Genomic DNA, 21,703 nt, shown 5'->3' on the forward strand with positions numbered 1-21,703 from the left:
AGCAATACATGTCTAGTTAATAATAAGTGAGATGTATGTGTGATGCATGTACACTGAATCAGTAAATACATGGTGATATATTTTGCGTATTTTATGTAAATACACAACTTATCTGGAGCTTGGCTTAAAAAAACATCGTAAAACCTACCCCAGGTATCCCCATAATTATAACACTGATAACTGGATCCTAGTGCACCATGTGCACACCCAGTGTTGTACTGATAATACTTGCAGATCTTTATGGCTAATGCTTCGCTTCAGTGTTGTCTCAGAGTTAAATATGTTTGAACATGTCTTGTCTTCTGTTTGGTGAAACTGCAGGTTAAATTATGCAGCAGTTGAATAAGTACGAATGAAATAAATCAATTGATTTAAGGGATTTAGAACACTAGAATGTCAACACTGATGGTGGTATATGAAGGCATGCATTGATGCTTGCTGACAAGGCATTGTTCTGTCATTTGCTAGCTGTTTCTATCTGGCGACAGTTACTAAAAGCCTTTCTTACTGGTCTGTTCTTGGCTTTTGTTAAATAATTAATAAGTGAAAATCAATCTTTCCTTATTAGTAGAAGAAATGGTGTAGATGAATTAGCACAAGCATCACTGTGAGGCTATCTCCCTCGGTCTTTGAACTTAACTGTCCAATGCATTGATGTTTTGGTTATATCGCCAATAACTAACTAGTCTGATCAATAATCATGTTAAAAGTACTTGTCAAGTAAACCTGTTATTGTTTTAGTATGTGTTTCCATACAATTGTCAAGAGAACTTGCAGCATCAATGTAGTTTCATGTAGCCCTCACAATTAACAATATGATTGAAATATTGCTGATGTGACTTGAAATTATAACTCGCTTGCTAATCCTTAAGGACGAAAATGATACTTTGATTTTTCCATTGTCGAATTGGATAAGTAAATGACTAAATGAATTATATCCTCTTCCTGTGTACCATTGGGGATATTAAGTCTCATCATACATTAAGCAGCTTATCTTGTCTCTAAGTGTCTGTGTCAGTGTGACACAGTTTCCTACTGCAGGGGCTAGATCATGATGCAATTGGCATTGTCTCTGTGTCAGGTTTGTTGAATGAAGCAGGGCCAAGTGTCAAGCCTATTGATAACCATCGTGGCCAAAGTCTGTCATTTGGCTGAATTAACTACACATGTCCAACCCCAGGCTAGGGTCAGTGTCAGTGGCTCGGGTTTGATAATTCCCAGACTTACCAGTGCTTATAGTGTACATTCCTAGGAGTCCTCTTTACAATACAAATGCTGCTGGTGTGAGAGAGAATTAGTTGACACTGATTAATAGGCCCGTTATGGGCTAAGAACAGATTTAATTTAATGATATGACTTTTGGAGAACATATGCGTTTCAAATCTGTCAAGTATATCAAATTATTGCAGTTATATAAAAGAAATTAATTTGTTTGAGTGGAATACATAAAAAGCATTTCTATGTTTCAGGCATTGTATCATGTGATGTATTTTGTCAGGCGTTTTTATGCATACAAATATGATATGGACATGTGTATCTGGTATGGTGACTTTCCATGATTGAAATGAGAACAGGATTTGGAATAAATACATTAAATGATGACATCAGTTTATGAAAGTGTAAAAATATATATGTGGGGTATCATTCCTCGTGAAAAGATGCTTCTGTTTTGTCACATGAAGCCTCGAGCTGAAAGGATCAGAAGTAATGATCAAAGTATTCAAGTGCATTAATAGGATGCCCGGATCCTTGCGATTGACAAGAGTAGAAGGCATCTTGTTAGTAACATTATTATGAAGTACTAAGGATAGGGGCGGATGCTATGGATAACCAAAGTGTCGGGGGATGCGTGGAGTCATCTGACCGTTGGCGTGATAATGGAATCTGATCCCACTAAAACACCCTGAGGACGCTTGACCATGGTGCTTCAGACTGTACTCTTTAGAATAATGAGACAGATGCCCAAAATGAAGAGGGGTAATGAAATGATCCATTAGTTAACTGTGCTACATTTGATTATGTCGCCAGTAGCACTAATGTATTGATGGTTAAAGTGTGAATGAAGATGAAATGTCAGATATAATATTAAATATTATTTCAGTATTTCTTACTAGTTCTGTAATATTTGTGAAAAACATTTAATCATATTCATTAATCATTCTTTAATATCATGTCAATTTGTTTCATTCTTAAATAGACTTTTAACATGCTATGTTATCATGGTATGCTTTCTAATAATTTAAGTCGGATAGTAAGGTACATACACATTGCACGTCAATAGGCTCTTGTTGAGAGTCTCCACTTCACTTTGTTTTTACTTGTCCTAATCCTATTTATCATAACATTAGAAGCTCCATGTACCATTACCCAAAGTGATAACAATATTGTATGGTAACAGGAATTTAACAAGAGATGTCTGTTCAAGATTTCAAAGAAATAGGGGTAGGTTTGTTCACTGAGTATAAATATATTAGTCTTATATCATGTATATGCACATGGCTGTAGTGTTTTGTTACATTTAGTGGTCTTCTTACTATATAATTTGTATTGTTTCTGCTTAATCTTAAAGTTTTGATGTCCACACTTATTAGGGATGGTTAAAATAAATGTATCCCAATATTTTGAAAAAGTGTATGACATTAAACAAATGACAAAAGTCGCTATTTGAAATCTCCCGATATACTTAGCATGGAAAAATGATATTGTGATACATATTGTGGAAAGTATTAGGACCCTCTGTTCACTGATTAACCAGTAATACCACACAACCTTGACACCAATGTAATTTTGTAAGAGGGAGCAGTATTTATTTATATAAGCCAGTAATGCGGCTATGCCTTTCAAGTTTAGCTGACTAAAATATGTTTATAGAAAACATTGTTCAAAATGAAGGTTGTCCTTTAGGTTTGCCCCTACAGTATTTGAATCTAGGACCCCCTAACTCTGTAACTTTTAACATCTGACCTTCCCTCTTCATTTCAGACACTGATAAATCTCAACTCTCCGATGTATTATCATTCAAATCATGCAAATTGTTGAAAATGTTACTGATTTAATTCATGATGGGGCATAATTACTTAACTATTCCCGGAGTGGGGGGAAGCTCTTGAGAGGCTGGGAACAAGGCCTCCATTAAAGTTGATTGGTTATGGTTGCATTGTTCTTCTCCACATCATTGTGAGTTAGTCAGTCTCTGGAGGGAAAATGAGCAAAGGAATGATGAATAAAATATTGTCATGTTTAGCCATTTCTGCATATTGGTCGTCTGTTGGTAAAATCAAGAGATGCGATAGCTTGGGGGTTATGCAGGGGCATAAGTTCACGTTGGTCATCTTGTCATGCTGCTGAATCTGAGCTTAGTGAAGCTAGGTGTCCTTTGGGAATCAGAGAAGAAATTAAGGGTGAGAATATTGCAGATTTTATTGCAGATAAGAGATTTGTCATGAAACATGTTAAAATGTAATGGCCATCTCGGACAAGAAGCAGTGGACTGTATGAAGATATTATGGTCCAATCAGTGTTTCTTTGCAGGAAATGACTACATCTTCAAGATGTTCCCGAGCATGAAATTGGTTCACACTATTAGACTAGACTCCATTTGGATTGCAATTATTACTAAACATAGCTTGTTGAGTGACTCACCATGACACAGGATAACATAGATGATCATATGTCCATGACTGATTGTTAGTTATATTTACAATGGTATACATGGTATAGTTGCCGGTGGAAATTCCAGTTGAATTGAGGGATCTGGGATATGAACCTTGTCTTGTTAGGTTGTTTGTGTCATTAAAAACATATGTGGGAAAGTCATGGGAAACACAATGTAGTCATAGTCGTCAAACTAGGTTGAATTTAGCCTTTGTTGAATTAAGAAGATAACCAAGAGTAATAAATATGAAGTTAAGGCATTTCTAATGGCTATTAGTATCAGTATTAAAAACTATTGTAGGTGAAAATTGTCACCTTATATTTGCTTTTAACAGTACAAAAATAGTATTTCCATTTTGAATGTTTGCTGTTTCGTATTATGAAATTCTTTGCTTGACAGTTGTCTGGCATGTTTTATATGACGTGTGATTTTAATCTAGTTTAATGTCCTGTTCAGATATAAATAATACTTATTTCTTCTTTTTGGTGATAGGATTTTAAGGTAGTGAACTGTGTGTGGAGTAATTCATGTACAACAGTAGGAGCTACCAGGAAAGATCTTGTGTGTCATTAAACAGTCTGGTCAAGGATGTCAAGAAGCCTTCCATCTGACAGTGATGAAACTGTAGCTGGGATGATGTTTATTCATGGCATGGGCTTCTGGATTGAATGTGCCTTTATATTTATGGAGGTTTTGACGTTCAATGGCATTGTTTTGATCTGTGCAATCAAATTCCTTATGAACAGTGTTTATTCATTTGGTTAGTGACAGCCACTTTCAGATGGAAATATTTTCATTCCAGAAGACTTGAAATTGGTTGAAGAAGCCACCAAATATGGTCAGGCAATCTCTCATCAAAGCAAGGTTTAATTTTAGATCATAATCAGAAAGTCACGATCAGTTCTCAATCAGAGAAAAATACAGACGTTCAGCATCAGTATCTGGATGAATATCATGACAGAATTAATCTTGACTGCAGCAAGATCTTTGTTGTGTTTGTCAGGAGAACATATCTGAGCCTTATTGATTAACGTGACTGAATTGTCTGCTTCACAATTTGTATTGTTCATCGGTCTGTGACCTGCCTGAACCTGACCTCATTCTGATACTAAAGTGAAGTGCATCCTGATTACGATCTTGTCATTACAGCGCCTGTGGTGTGAGCGTCCAGTGTGAGTCAGGGCTAATATTGGCCACAGCATGGTCAAACACAACCCTGCACACATCCCCGGGCTGGTTTCGCAAATTGTTCTCCAAATTTATCCAGACTTTATTTCTCAGTCTTGATTAGCGTTCATGAATTCATGGTCTGTTGTCCTGTCAACTTGAAACATCTTCAGATTGATGTCCAGCTATGCAGCATTAAAGGACAAAATATTGAAGAACTCACAAAGTAGATTCATTGCAATGGAAGAATTGACTATTATATGATTTTGGTTGAAATGGTAAACCTAAGGACACAAACCATGTTACCCTGATGTACGAAAATGAAGCATACAGTTTTACTCATGTAGATAAAAGAAATATTGATGTTACATAAAACATGTTCAGTGGTTTTTGACAGTATTATTCTATTATGAATTTAGTGATAAAATTCTGTATTTTGAAAAAATCAATATCTCATTTGAGTGAAATAACATGTTATTTATATCCTGGAACTACGGTCAGTCTGCTTCATGGACACAATTCTTTCTGAGAAAATCCGTGAAAATCCGTAAGAAATATGTAATAACTGAAACATTTGTTCTTCATTTTACAGGACAATTTTATTGTTTTCAATTATCTGTTCTGTAAACAAGGTTGAGATCAACAAGCTATTTTAACAGACAGACAGATCCTCCTCTGAGAAATACCAGACCAGATCTTTTATTTGATGTGACCTCATCATACTACTGCTATGATATAATCTGCCAGAATTCCATTAATGTAACATATTGTTAGTTTGGCAATTGTGAGGTCATGAAACTTTTCATGTTGATGAGCTGTAACTAGTACATATGCGAAAGATATTAATTCATCTAAGGTTTATTATACACAAAACAATAAAATCAGTCTGATTAATAAAAACTAAACAATGACATTTGAAGTGCAGTATGTCATCAAGAAGAAATATTTTCCAGTTTTGTTTTATACCATAATGCCATCTCCACAATGAATTAGCAAGTATTGTTTTTGCTTTGGCTGTGTTAGCTAGGCGTGATTCGGGTTATGCTTAAATGTTACATCAGAATGCCCCATTTGACTGTCCTCACAGGGCCATGTGCAGCTATGACCAACTCTTATCATAGGTTGTTATATACCTTAATGGTAGCCGTAAATACACTAGTGTAACATGGGGTAATGACTTCCATGCACACAAAGATTAACATAGATGTATGAATGCCCTCATTAGACCTGTACAAGTGTAGTTTAAGAATGTGCTGATAGGTCAATTGGCCCTTTCATTGTTCCTTACATAATTGTGTGTTTTATTATTGTTAATGCAAGTGAGAGTGGTTAGATGGTGTATATTACCTTTATTGGCTTCAACTTGTGCAGTGGATAGAGCAACACCTTTGTGTGAGCAGTAACTTGAGCTATAATGTGACCCCACTTGCAGTGTGTGCTTGTTGTGCAATGACCTAACTTGGTATTTTCAACAGGTATGGGTAGTAGCAAGGTGTAGGGTTCCTCAACAGTGATAGAAAGTAATTAAAAATCATTTGTAAATCGTTCCCTTGTTTTAAAAGTCTTCTCAGTGTTTTAGGTCATGAATGAAAGGCAAGTAAAGATTTTGTATTCAGTTTTGATATACGAAGAGAAGACTACTTTTAAAACATAACCATTACAGTTATGTGGAACAGCTTATCATTTCTACATTCTGGTGGTCTAGATATTCATAACCTATCTGATGCTGTGTCCTCAAGTCACATGTACCCCAGTAGGGAGTAGTGATTGCAGCCACAGATAAGATAAAGAGGTGATTGCCTCACACTGGCCATGATATAAATCTATCCTTTATATACACAACTCAATGTAATAGCCTGTAACAGCTCTCATTATGGTGTTCAGGTTGTTGGAATTCCAATAGTCTCACTTGATTGGCTGGAGAGATGCTGATTGCCTAATGACTGGTTGTGTGAAATATGAGGATGTTGCTGACCTTATGACTTATCACAGTTCAGGGTCACACAGGGGCCTTCTACTGAGTGTGTGGGATGCACATAGCATTGATTTAGTGATTGATGGACAGCAAAGTGATGATACACTTGCTGGAACTGGATTTCTTCTGTGGAAGATGTGACGAAAGGAGAGACATTTGGCTTGCCAGTGTACATTCCAAAATGTACAACGTCTCAACAATCTTAAAAAAAATCATGTTGTGTTATAATGCTTGTCAAAAAGGGTATAAGCATCTGGTCCAAGTGACACAATGAAAGTTTTACAACTGTTGCATATAGATGACATGTAGAACTGGCCTTTTAAGTAAGGAGTTTTGCACCAAAGCATGATTTGTCAACACTGAAAATGTGACCCCCAGGTGTTTCCTGTTTCAAGTTGGTGATAATGTGGCTTGTGTCAGGGTTCTCACCCCAGCTGACTGTCATAGACATATTACATACTTACTTTAACCTTAACCATTTCAGAGGAATTTTAATGGCTTCAGATGAAAACTGGTAGGATGCATATCATATATTCCTTAGGGGTTGTTAGGCAGCTGACAGTTTTGTATAGATCTGTTATACAATTGATTTCATGCTGTCAAAAATTGAAAGATAAAAACTAATAAAAACTAAATTAAAATGAAGCTTAATATGCTTCAGTTTCTAAATTTATATACTGCTTGCTTGACAACATATCCAAGCAATCAGTCACATTCAGATCTCACATAGACAAGAATATCCCCATTAATATTTGAGTGTTATATTTTTGTACAGCAACCAGGATATTTTTTATTTCAAAAGAGAACAGTGTCAAAAGTGTTAGAAACAAGGCTTTGCAGTTCACATGCTTTTGAAATCAGTGGTGTATTTGATTGATTTTTGTGTCACAGTGTAAGCAGGTGTATCAAAAGCTGATCTGCATGCAAACCTACCAAATTTTAAAATATGATCTGCAATTGGTGGTTGAAAGAGCAGACTCCTATATTGCAGTTTATAGCAGTAACTTTAATTAAAGTAATCATGTTTAATGTAAGCAGAATAACTCTACTGCCTTTAAACCTGTGGAAGTCACAAGAGAAAAATATTCAAAGGATCATCACTGAACATGACACACCTTGAATCATCATAATGTAACAGGTGGTAGGTACATACTGATGTGTCAGCCAATGCTTCATCTTATGGGATACTTTATAATAATGTATGTCAGTTTTTGCAACAAGTGCTTTCATCGCAGTTTTGGGTGTCAGCTTTCTATATCATGCCTTTGTAAACATCCATGACCTTTTCAGGGTTAGGGTAATTTTGTAATTATCTAGTGGAATTTGTGACAAGCTTAGAATTAGGCATGTGATAATATCTACATCACAGACAGACAGACCGCTACAGAATCATTGAGCTTTGACATCCCCGTGTTTGGCTGAAGTACTTTGAATGCTCTGAGCTGTTTGAACAGGAAGGACTGATAACAATCTACAATGCTCTATACACTTCCTTACTATTTACAGTTCTGGGTTTTTGAAGCTATGCAAAAACATTGAGATCAAATGATTCAGCATATATTTTGAAGTAATTTCAAAATAATCTACTTTGATTATTCCATTTTCCAAAAATGATTCTGACAAACTATTTCTTTATATCCAGATCTGTTACCTTTAAAAAAAAAATGAAAATTAAGTTTGAATTGTGAAGTTGAAACTTTAAATTCAAATTTTCGTCCAAAGGTTTCTTGGTGCTTAAAGGAGACACATGCTCTGCTTGAATGTCTTGGTGACCCAACCAAGCAAACTGTTTCACCTTTCACAGTGACAGACCGTATATGCAAGGGGAGTGTCAAGGATGACTGAACAGCCCTGTATGTAAAGTGCCTGGTTTCCCCCACAGCTGAATAATACTATAGACGCCATTAAATGTATGACTAGGGCTCTAGCTATTTATGTTGCGAGCGGGGGCGAACTGCAGAGGCCATATTAGAGTGTTTTGTCACAGGTGAGTCATGAAACTAGTAAGGCCCCATTAAAATATGAAACCAGTCCTATTTTATGGATAGCTTTTTGTTCAAACATCTTTTAGGCATTGTAGCCTGTTGTGTTTAAACCTAGGGCAGATGGTTTGTGATTCAAAAAGTGCTCAAACAAAGATCAGGGGTACTGTTTAGAATATTGTTTGAGAGTTAGGATACTTCATCATGTTAATGAATTATCAATAGTTATGTGTGGCAGTGTTACAAATACAACTGCTGCTCTCTGAACTATCAAGTTTTTTATGCAGATAATTCTCGTTTTAATCAGTTTTGTACCACACTAAGAACAGTCATTGACACAATAAAGCTTGAAACAATATTTTCTATCCATGGGGTGTTTGGCTTTGTAAAGACAATCATGGCTTGAAATACATTTGAATATAGACTTTAGTTGCCGGGTAATACACATGTGTTAGTGCAGCATACAGCACTGCACATTGTTCTCTGTATGGGGCATTGAAAATTCATGCTAGTCTTAACGGAAATGACAGATACTGAGTAGTTCATATGTGTTTGACGATAGCCACGTTCTTGGCCATTCTTGGGGCAATTAACTTGAAAAATTTCCTGTGTGTATTGGTTAAAGGATTTGTGGAAATCCTTTTGGGGCACCCTGACATGTTTCCACAAAAAATTACCCAACTAGGTAGTCCAGTTGAATTGCAGATAAGTATTCCTTGCCAGGAGACTTCTTGTTTGATAGTAAATATTGAGATACTGCTATGCATAATTTGCTTATTAAGAACATGCACGTGAGGCAATTGTATTGTGGTTTTTTTTGCAGAAGTTCTGCAGTTATTGGGTCTTTGGTAAACAAGTATAGTTAGCATTAAATGTATAAGATTAGGCAAGTTGTTTACATCCAGAATTTTTTCCTTTGACAGAACAAAGTAAATATTTAATGTGTGTTTGAACACCAGGTATTTGTTCTTGAAACTTTTCAGGTAAGGTTATCTGGACCAGTTCCACACAGTAACTACTCATTGTTACAATAAATATTTCCCCAATTATCGGCTACACTAGTTAACGACAGTCAGACCTGTTACGACCTGGACTAAGTGTACTGCTGTAAGCTGTGGGTGTGTTGACTCAAGCATTCGGTTTATGGCCTGTTGATGTAATAATGACCCCAGGGCAAATACCATTCACTGGTCGAGTACGGAGTAAACAGTTACTGTCAGTTCAGTGGTGCTCGTTCACCTCCCACCATAAAAGCCATTCTCCTATATCATGCATTTTTTTTGGCAGTTTCATTGTAGCAGTCTTACTTCCTTGATGTTTGGATAAGGGCCCTCAGATGTTGTATTGAACATTGGAAAAAAAGAACTTGTTGGAGGATGCAAGTTTGAGAAATGATTGATCATGTCTGGGTAGGTCATATCTAACATACCACATCAGCTATATGTATTTCCTGTTGATTTAGGTATCAATTACTGATAAAACTGTGTATAAGGTCAGTGTATATATACCCCTGGCACACAGATTCCTACAGTAAATAGTGTGTCATACATCTGTTTCCCAGTCCCTGTCCTTATACCAACCCAATGCAAGTACGTCAAACAGGAATAGACTACTGTGAATATGATGGATGCTATTACTTGACAACTGATATTACAGTACTGGAAGCATGGTCTGAGACTTTAGCCACTAGTCCGAAGCTCACATCTAGTGAAATTCTATTCAGCCTGTTAAGTTCAGCTAATGATAATCCATTTAACACTAAACTCTATTGAAAATTGCCATGTTCAAGCAGGTATGCTGAGAAGGCTTCGGTACAGACTTGGATTATCATACTTCCTTCAAAGTTTGTGAAGAAATCTCCAACAGTTTACCTGAAGTATTTCTATTCTAATTGTCTGATAGTAATATTCAGTAAATGAGGACATTCCTGGAATATTGTCCATTATTTATCATGTTAAAACAGGTCCAAAATATTGATTTACCTGCCTCTGCACTGTAAGGATGTCTGTATTACCTGCAACAACCTGTATGTCCTAAAGGTAACCACGGGCTGGTCTGTTACTATGGCAACATCATCCCATTATACAAATGGTAGACATTTGCACCTAGACGCTTGAATGTATTTGTTCCAGAATCATGGATTTGAAAACCATGTTTAGGATCGTGTTACTTTATTCATGAAATGTCATTGAGCTCATTCTCAGAGGTGTGTAGGACATTGGGTTGGCATCTGAATCCTCATCTGAGGAGATGCATGCTCCCTTCTGGTTCGGGGCTGTGTGGTAGCCTAGTGATGAATGCATTTGCTCGCCACACCGAAGGCCCTGGTTCGATTTCCAACATGGGTTCAATGTGTGAACCCCAATACTGGTTTCGCCCATTGAGATAATGCTGGAATATTACAAAAAGTGGTGTAAATCATACTCACTCACTTCTCTCGTGGTCCAGTCGAAACAGTTTTAGTCATTGCTGATTGCAGTTTACTTACTCACTTCATGAATCAAACTGGTCACACTTGCACCTGCTTGAAAGGCCGGTGACTACATTCCGTCACAGAGTGATGCAGGAAGAAACATGACTGCATAATTGGAAAAATACCATAGCACTAAAAAGTTACCAATTGAGAGGGTTTTTGTTTTGTATTTCAAATGTTCTCATAATGCGACAACTTCACTACAAAATCAAATTCCAGGCCGGGGGCAGAAATTAACCAAGAATGCCTTCTGGCCAGAATATTGATAAAATATAGCAATACCCCCAAATTATTTGAAATTCTACTAACCAGGATACCTTTAACATGTTTAACAAAAGGCCCCGGCTACCAGGCTAGTGCCAATTTCTATCCTTGCAGGGCATTAAATGTTTACCTGCAAAGTGAAAAACTACATGAATTCTTCAGAGATAATGTTTATTTAGGAATGCATATTATAAAATATCTGTATTATCTAAAAAAGACCCAATTCCAGGCATGCCAATCAACATTTCTTTTTGCCACTCCCAGGGGTGCTAATTACATTGATAACCACGATCACATTGATAACCACAATCACATTGCGTACTGTATGTGCTTTGATATGTGGAGAGTTGTTACTAGTCGTTACATGGAGCCCTGTGGGGAATGTACAGACAAACATGTCAGTCAGCATGCAAGGATGTTGGACAAACTGTCACCCATGATGACAGCAGGATATCAATGCACACTAGCCACCAGGCCATGTTATGGCTGTAAATCTATGTTCAGGATGTGTAGTGTAGTGGTATGAATAGGAAGCATTTATTGGCAATGACTGCATCATTGTCTGAATAATTCAAGGTTCTTGTTCAGTGTTAGAAATTGGCACTAGTCCTGTTGCCCTTGCCGAACCGGCCGACAGTTGACGTATTATAAGGACTAGTAGAAATGTGCCATTTATAAGGGTTTTGCTATATGTTTTCATTATAAGAACTAATGGACTAAAAATGATAGTTTCTACCCCTTTTGTTTAAGAGATGATAAATATGAGCTTCAACATTTTTGGTTTTAAGATTGTTTTGAAATATGACATTAACATAACAGGTTCTGTGGTAATTTAGGAACCCACATTATTAAGTTTTAGTAGTAGGGTTATGGCAGGGATCCTTTTACTTTCATGTTTTGTTTAATTCTGCAAACATTAAAGTGAAAAGGGTGTCCAGTGGCGTCTTTATTTTGGCTGTGAAGACTTATTTGTTTTGTCTCTTGTTGTAACCTTGACATTGTAGACCAAGATGTTGTTCTGGCCTACACCTACTTGGGTGTTGTCGTTGATAATACCAGCATCATTCAATTTAGATGGTGCGAGATATAACCGGGGAAGCATGGGATCTGTGTGTCCGGAAAGACATCCATTTATTTGAGATTGAATGCAAGGAGGAAGATCAATAGAGCAAAGTGTGGGTCTGGTCAGTGATGTGAGGATGGAGACTGTCACTTGTGTCAGGCAGACCGGGGACCCAGGCTGTGTGCCAGGGTAATCAGAACAGGTCACATGTCTCCCTCCACAGTCTCAGGTTGCATTGTACACATGGGGACCACTGATGTTTTCGCACATTGATCAGTCACTGTATCACTTCATGACATGAAATATGAAACATGAGACATAATGTTAAGAAACAGCCAAATAATTTATCATATTCTTCTCCAAGCCCCTCACAGTCCTAATTGGCCTGCCTCTCATGATTTCTTTATTGTGATTGTCATTTCACCCTACGCTTCTATTCTGTAACCAGCAAGTTAGCCAACTTCATGATAAATTAATTTAGCAAACCAAAATGCCTACTGCCTCACTTTTATGATACAATATCAATGCAGATGTAATAATAATCAATTAATGCAGCTTATTTAGTGATATATTGCATATCCAATATATATATATATATATATATATATATATATATATATATATATATATATATATATATATATATATATATATATATTAATTGAACATGGTTAATAATCTGTTTATGTTTCTCCAATTTCTTACACATTTCATGTAAATGTTACATGTTACTTTTCACTAGGCATGCAAGGACATTGTTGCACCGCGGAAACAGAAACTTAATAACGTGTTATGAGCTAATTTTCTGTAGTATGTAAACATCAATAAAGATTGATTGTCATGGTCAGTGTTTCCCTGTAGTAAGAAAGGATGCTTGCTCAGCAATGTGACTTTGCTGATGGCCTTTGCCCTGTGTCTGACTGTCTGTATTGACATAAGCTGTGACATATATCGCCCACTGGAGGTTTAATGTCCCTGCCTAATGGTGGCCCCCTTCACAATCTGCACCAGGATTAGTGAATCAATGGTGGTGATTTAGTACTTTATCCCCACTCCCTACTGCTCAAATTTGGAGCCAGTGCTCTGTTTACCGTATGACATCAACACGTCTGGTGATATTTCATATGAGGTATGCAGTTTGTTGTCAAATGATAAGCATCGTAAGTCATTGCATTAATCCAACAACAGTGACAACAGTAATTGTTTATGGTAAATCAGTGTGGTTAATGAATGGCATGTCTAAAAGGATTTATTTCCAAGTATTATATGCACAGGATTTCTGTGACGTGTGTAGAAAACTGGGTGCCAAGGACATTGCTAGAATTTGCATATTTTAATTGAATCAATAACAACAAGATAATACCGACATTAATTGAATCGTGCATTACCATGATAACTGCACTCGTTTGTGGTTGACTGCAAGTATTATTTTCCTGTCATGAAGTGTGTAACTTCAAAATCAAATACAGTTATCAATCATCAGAGTCTCATAAAAAGAGAGTTCCTGTGTAGATGATTTGTCTTTGGTTCTCTGAAATATTAAAACATTACTACCCCTCCAGCTTGCCGAACTCAAGGATGAAGCACACTGTAGGATCAATACTGTAGATGTTCCTAAGGCAGGCTGTAGAAGCTGGTGTGAGATCACTGTCCAGTGGCACATGTTGGTAGACCTCACCCTCCTGTGTGTGTGATCAGATGGACTGTGAGTTCACATACAGACAGATCCTGACCAGATTGGATTGTTAGATATTAGTACTGTACATCACAGTTAACTAGACACCTTATTGGATCTCTGATGAATTTAACTAAAGATACATATGGATTGATCAGTCAGCCCCCGGAAGTAGAACTACTGCCTGTCAAGAAACAGCCAGACAGATCTTACAAGGAAAAGCTTGCTGTGATTATCAGTCGGCCCAGTGGAGCAGTTGAGGAGGTAGATACATGTTCATGATGTTGATAAATCCCACAGTGTGGGCTTGGTGATGCATGAAGTGAATCATACTACACATATACATGTCTGGATGAATATCACAAGGTAATATTTGTTTCTGTAGAAACTAAATCGAATACGGAGGACATTTATGTACATGCTGATACAGTTAGTGCTGTCATTACTGTAAGATTGATGTTACTATGCCTGTTACTATCTACCAGCTGTTTCACTGACTTGATGGAATCGAGAAGTCAGGAGAAAAGGTGACAATGTTCACCAGCTCTGTCCTGTACTAATGTAGGTCACAATCGCGTCCACACTGTCTACATGGGGTGTACAGTTGTACTGGTAGTGTTCTGTATAGAGATATCCAACAGTTAATTGCAATGCACCGTTTGGACGTTATGTGTAGGAAGTACCTGGCAATCAGTATTTTGCTTGTTTCACTGCAAAAATCAGTTACGCTTTACAAGTTCAATTAGCTTGGTTAAAAGTTATGGTGATGTGTTCAACATTGTGATTGTCTAGAAGCTGAGTGATATATGTTTTGTTGGTCAGATAGAAATAAATCAGGGATAGGGATTCAGACTGGTTCATTTTGTAGGATATTGACTGATTGTCATTCAAAATGTCCTGAAGATATTTTTCAAGTTTGGTAATGATGTTGAAGAATGTCCTGTGAAAAAGTGATAAAATCAAGAAAATATCCTATTGACATATTTCCCTATCATAACCACTGAAGTTTAATATTGATCTGTAGTATTTGTCATAAAAGTGTCAAGGTAAATGTATCTGATAAGCAGCTACAAGTGCACTGGACAGTGTTAGAAATATAGGGGCCACTTGTTCATGTTGGTTTCTTGAGGTTTGTAGCTATCACACTTCAATCTAAGGACCCTCCAAATCTTTAATTTTTGCAATAGGATTATCATGATTATGACCAGGATCTCTTTCACCTTATTTGAACACTTGATGTGAAATGTGTACATGCTTGTTGAAGGTATGTATCCTATGCCAGACAGGTATTGTACCAACTGGTGAACATGCTGAATTGATGTGTATAAAATAACCAATTTGGATAGTTAATGTATGTGGTGTGTGCCATGTGTTGATGATTCATCGGTGTAGATAACTAATGGTTGTCATGACATGGTAGCTTATGTATTATTGTATATCTGCAAGGTAAGCAGCTTGTGACACTCGTTGCATGTATCTCCTGGACTTGTGATGATCGATGAACAGGGAGGCCCTATGTACTGGTGTATAACTATGAGGTACAGTGCATGTAGGTGTTCACCTTGCTTCTGGTATGCCCTGCTGTGCTTCTGTCAAACACTATAATTGTCTGGTCAGCAGTATTTGTTTTGTCCTATTTCGAGGTTTATCTGAAATGGTTAAATGTTTCTGAGTTTGTTCTTTTCCAAAATGCATGTGTAAGCTTTATTGACTCATCATATGAAGCTGGCATCTGAAAAGTGAGACAATTCTTTTTACTGAAATTACTAATCACTAAAGATGTCAAGTTTGCGAGAATCTATACAGTTCTTTCTTCTAGTAGTTCATTTCCTATGGTAGTAGATTGCCAAGTTCAAGCCCATTGATTCTAAGAAGTATAAGAGTTGATTAAATGTTGGTAAGAGCTCTTGATTCTACTGCTTGGCTGGCCAAGGTTCAAAGTTGGGATACCAGCTGTGTTTCAAATGTCCATGAGTGACAGCTGACCAGTGAGGATTAACAGCTCATCACAAGATGGGTGGACTGTTCATGACCACCCTTGTCAGATTAAGTTTGCACAGAGACTGTGTTTGTAACCCTACTCACAAGTAGGTAAACAGGGAGCATTGAGGCTGTCACGGGAACATGTGTGTTGAAGGGTACTGTAGTGTATGAGCATTGCTTGTTGAGCATGTCACACACACAATAACTGGTCAGCGTATGCAAATGAGACTTGGACCAAGATAAGAATTTCTGTTAGACGTTTTGCTTTGCTGAGAAAGAAGCTAATCGTGTTAATACTGCCTTCCTGTTTCCTTCTATACATTCACCTTATGTTCTTACAAGGGTGAGGGATGGTCAGGTAGTCTAGTCATTAAAGCAATTGCAAACCCTATAGCAGTAGCTTAAAAAGACCCAGGATTAACCTTAATTTCTCTGAATCCATGTTCACCCTGCTTAAAGTTGCTATCTATTATAGTTAGCAACCTTACACTAAACAGGTGGAATATTTATGTCTACTCTTGCAATTGTATGGTCCTGTTTAGCTAACCCTCTCTGTAATATTTCATGTCCAATATCTATGAACACTTGCTTCAATATTATATCCAAACAATAGAATTACCACAAGCCGCAGCAGTAGTTGGTTTCCCATGGAAGCTGAAAGGGGCGCATATGCATGCTGAGTTAATGCATTATAGACTTCTGTTACACTATTGAGCTGTGATGAAATGACTTCAAAGTTGTCTGTAATCATATTAGAAAAGGCTGACTCGTCAATGAAAGCCTGTAGAAGCTGATGCTTGGCTGGGTGTATTGACCAATCTAGGAACAACTGGCGTTTTGTGATTGCTTAATAGAATTGCAGCATAATATCAGAAAAATTCTTTCATGATACATTTGTATGCATTGGCTATTGGAAAACATGAGGTTGTCAATTGAATAGTCCCATGGAAATATCTGGAAGCATTTATCTGAACAATTCTAATAAGTTGGCTTTAAAGGCGTTTTCTGAAACTTGTCATACAAGCTAACCCCCTGCTATTTTTGTTGAACAAAGATTTATATTTCATTAAATGTCAGCCATTCATTCTACTGTAATATCAAAAGTGTTTCCAAGTTTGAACTTGGGTTATAGATACAAGTAGGATGAGGTTAAAGGACATCCTGGGTAGTTTTGTAAGTGTTCATCGATCCGTGGTCAGGAGAATGTTTTACTTAAATTATGGTGAAGGTGATTAATGTTGACCTGTGATTAGATGGCCATTAGAGTTTATGTCATCAAAGCTAGTGATGGTCAGGAAATTAATGTCCTGGGGAATATTGATGAAGTGACCCGTTGGAGGGTGTTAGGATACTGCTTATTCTTGAAGACTGAAATCAAGCACTAATAAGATTACTTTATGACTGAGTCACATTTAGATACGCCAGAAATTCAAGAAGAAAGTTGATGTTCAGAGTTTGAAAGTCCTTGTATTTTAGTGACTGTGGCATGGTTAAAATCACATTGGCACAATTAACATACATTTACATATAAAACTAGTATTTTTTTTTACAACAGTACCATGTGACAGTGGTTGTTACATGAAGCCAGGGATAAATGTACTTTCGCAGAAGTAAACATGAAAAAACACATGGAAAATTATGAAGACGTTAACTTGCTTATTCAATAAGTTTTAATCCCTTTGGTCCAGTTTATTGGATATTCTGGAACCAATAACTAGGGCTTTTTTAACAATAACTGTTAAAATGCTGTTTTAAATTACTTCTAATTTACATCGCAAAGTGTCTCATTTGTGGAACAAGCTGACATTATTAGTGAAATGTCTACTTTACAGTAAGCATGATGCTGAATTTGTGCTATTTGATTGGAAAATGTTGTTTTATTTTGCCTAATTTATGCAAATAATCAATTTGTCTGGACTTCTGATTACCCAAAAAAACACTACAATAACTAATATTTATGTTTTCCTCTTGTCTCTAATTAGATTGGTGTATTTTTATTTTTGGCACAAGACATGGTATTTCTTATAGACAGAAACAAGGAATTAATTTCAGGCAAGTAATCAGTTTTCAATATACCTGTCAAGAAAATTGATATGATATCACATGAACTTGGTGCTTTGCAAAGGAATTGTCACTGGCCATTTTCCCATAACTCAGTGAGACAATGGGTTGTCATCGTTAACATTTGTTACAGTGTCTTGGATTTCCATTGTTCTTACCCAGCTCATTAACAGCTGTGCAAGGCACGTCTCGTAACAATTGTGATTGGCGCATTTCAATTTCCATGGCAACACAATTATCAGTTGACCAGATTTCAGTGATAGAGGAGGAAAGTTTGACAAAGTTGGAAATTATTTAGTTGCATGTGTATTAGGAAGAGTGTGTCATGGAAATTGGCTAATTAATCTGGAGCTATTTTTGTGGAGGGACGCTGGCATCAGGATTGCACAGATGCAGGCAAATGACATAGTGATGCAAGATGCAGGTTTAAGTGGTTGCAAGGATGTTTCAGTTCTGGTGAGTGTTGTTATTCAAGTGAGGAGTTTACTATATCTTCAAGGTAATCATCATTAATTTGTTCATGATTTTCTTAGCAGTGTTTGAAATAAGGGCCTGCCTGAAGGAACGTGGTAGGTAGATCTGGTGTCGTGCCCATAGTTTCACAGCTGTATGGGTCCTTATTGACTGCAGTAAATTTATGTGTCTATTTATTTGTTTTTTAAATGAAGGCTTGAAGAGTTTAGTCAAGGCCTGTATCTCATGACGTGTGTAGGTCTTTATGGCAGCCTGGGGTATTATTTATGTCAAACACTGTATTTAGCTTTATCAACAGGAAATATTTTTATTTTTGTGTATTGTATTTGAATATTGTTTTGTATTTGCAGAAGTTCTTATTGAGTCAGACTGCTTTTTTCAGTGTAATCATTATCATTATTAGTTTGTCATCATCAAATTATCACAGAATATTTGAATAACAGATCAGGCTAACACATAGCTGATATAGAAGATCAGGCTAACACATAGCTGATATAGAGAAAATGCTAGGATGGGCCATAGTGAAGAACAGGAAATGTTGTCTGCCTTACTCCAAGCGCAGCGTTTGACCTGTCATCTGACTGTTGTGGGAGTTTTAGTTTCTACCTGAGAGTTGTGTGGAGCAGGACAGCCTGTGCTTCCTGCTGACCCCAGTGACTGATGAACCACACCTGCACCAGTCCTCACTCAGCAACTGAATGCTCTTTGTTAGGAATTCACTGTTAGTTAATGTTGGGAGTTGTTGGGACTACTCCTTGATCATTAGTCATGACTGGTTTGTTTCCACCGATCAATCATCAGTTATAATTACTTGTACTTGTTTGGATCTATTTTGTTGAATTTTGCTGTTAAAGTTTAAAATTGTCATCATGATAAGACATCTGGTTAATGAGATACCTGAAAACTAGTCTATCCTCAGGATATTCCCTGATGATATGACTCATTTTGTCCACCCATGGCCATGCTTATGTATGATTAAATGATAGTTTTCAAAAGATTTCTTTATTTCTACGTTGTCAGAGCTACAGATAATCTGCATATTTGCGTAAAATATCCCCCAAAACTATTCAAAACCCAATTACTTTCAATTAACTTACAGAAACACATGCATTAAAGGAAAAAAGCAATTGTTTGAAAACAGCCTGCGTAAATACCCAATGAAGCTTTTTCAGCATGCATACAAAAGAGCTAATATCTGACACACAATTACGAGCTAATTTACTTTCCGAGTCAGCTATATTTAGAACCATTATATACATCTAAAACATTATTTCATTTTTTTTTTAAATCTCTGAATGCTTACTCATTTTGGGAAAACCCAATAGAGTGATGAATAGATGAGTGAAAAAATATTGGTTACCCATGAAAAATGTAATTACTCAATTAAGATAGAAACCTTCGAGTAAAAACTCTATTGCTCAAAAAGTTTTCTGGAGCTCTGGTTGTGTGGTGAAATGTACAAAGTTATACTGGTATTTCTTCAGTATGTTGTTAGTGTTCTGAAACTCACTACTTCAGCTTTGAGTCTTCAGCCAAGTAGTATTTGTAGAGGTCGTAGTAGGAAGATGTTGCCAAGATTGACACATTTGGGGAAGTGTGCATAGTGGGCTCTGAGAAGGGCTGAAAGATCTGCCAGGCCGACACAGGCTACTGTAATAAGGCCCCAGTGGACTAGACTGTGGACACAGTATTGATCGGTGGGCACATTTTGTATGTGCAGTATTTAGAAAGGACACCACCACCCAATTGTTCACAAAAGACTCTTTTACATTTGTTTAGTCATTTGTTAAGAAGGTTGTTTTTCAACCCGTATTGATATTGAGAATGAAGGCTTTTAGATTGTTGGGACATAGGGGGAATTTTTGGCACCTTTTTCCCTTATTCGTTTCTGAGAAGAAAGTCATATTGTGAATTGAGTCTATTAAATTGTTCAGGAGTTATAATAAGTGATAAATTCTTGCATGATCATGATCCTCGAGTGTGAACTTCACTTGTGTAGACACGAACGCCAGGGCTACACAGCCACTTGTATTAGTGTGAGACTAACTAGATGGACCAGTTTCCTTTTACACCATCATGTACATAGGGGTCTCACAGAAAAGATGAGATTATGGATTGAAAAACATAAATTTGTTCAGTGAGAGAATTAGTTTAGCTGATTAAAGCATATAAAGTGAAGAGTGAATAGGTAAGCACTGTTGACATTCAGAAATTTCTACTCATCCAGGGTCCACTTGCACAAAGCAATCTTAGTGCTATCTTTGTAAGTCTATGTTAAAATATGGGAGTTATGATTGTCGTAGTGCTAAGGTCGCTTTGTGCAAGTGGATCCAGGTGCATTGGGCAGAAGGCATTCATGGGCATGCGGGTTTTTTCTACCTTCAAAGATATAAAAATAACTTGGTTTTATGGACTGGAATATGGTATCTGTTCATAACAGATACAATTTTTACACTACATTTCTTATGTATACCGTATTTGACCCATTAAGCGCCCAGGGCGCTTAAAAAAAGACAGAAAGGGTGGGGGCTTATTGGGGACAATGCAGGTAAAATTGGCGTAAAATTATCAGTAAGCCTTACCATATTTTCTTGAGAATAGTGCACACTTTTTTTCCAAAAAACACAGCTATGTAGAAGGAGGTGCGCATTATACATTAATTAATGACTTTTGATGTTTTTCCCCCCATGGAAAGACATTACTGTGAGCACGTAACACCGGAAATACCATGTCAACAAATCCATACTGAAGTTCGCAAATTATTCATGTTATTACACTGTCTGGCTATAAAAAGTGTTCTTTGTCTATCTGGACTTTTGTTTGTAACTTATTTCATTAATTTTATTCAAAATTCCTTTTAATATTGTTTTAATTAATTTCGGCTAAAGCGTGTGTGAAGCGATCGGAAGATCGCACAACTCACCGTTATTA

At 36.8% G+C, this 21,703-nt stretch overlaps 1 protein-coding gene across 8 annotated transcripts in view; it reads left to right on the forward strand.

Moving 5' to 3' along the window:
• The window catches only part of LOC139474525 (neuroglian-like), a 67,207-nt gene that overhangs the window by 24,983 nt on the left and 20,521 nt on the right, over nt 1-21,703 (forward strand). The window contains exon 1 of one of the 8 annotated variants that reach the window (XM_071257621.1): nt 14,565-14,620. The exons of the other annotated variants lie outside the window; for them this stretch is intronic. The gene's annotated coding sequence lies outside the window, so the exon portion shown is untranslated. Of the gene's footprint in view, nt 1-14,564; nt 14,621-21,703 lie in introns of those variants that run through there. 8 annotated transcript variants of the gene reach the window in all.

The sequence above is a fragment of the Haliotis cracherodii genome, unplaced genomic scaffold, assembly GCF_022045235.1.
Source record: "Haliotis cracherodii isolate W230 unplaced genomic scaffold, xgHalCrac1.p SCAF_1, whole genome shotgun sequence".
Taxonomy (NCBI): Eukaryota; Metazoa; Mollusca; class Gastropoda; order Lepetellida; family Haliotidae; genus Haliotis; species Haliotis cracherodii.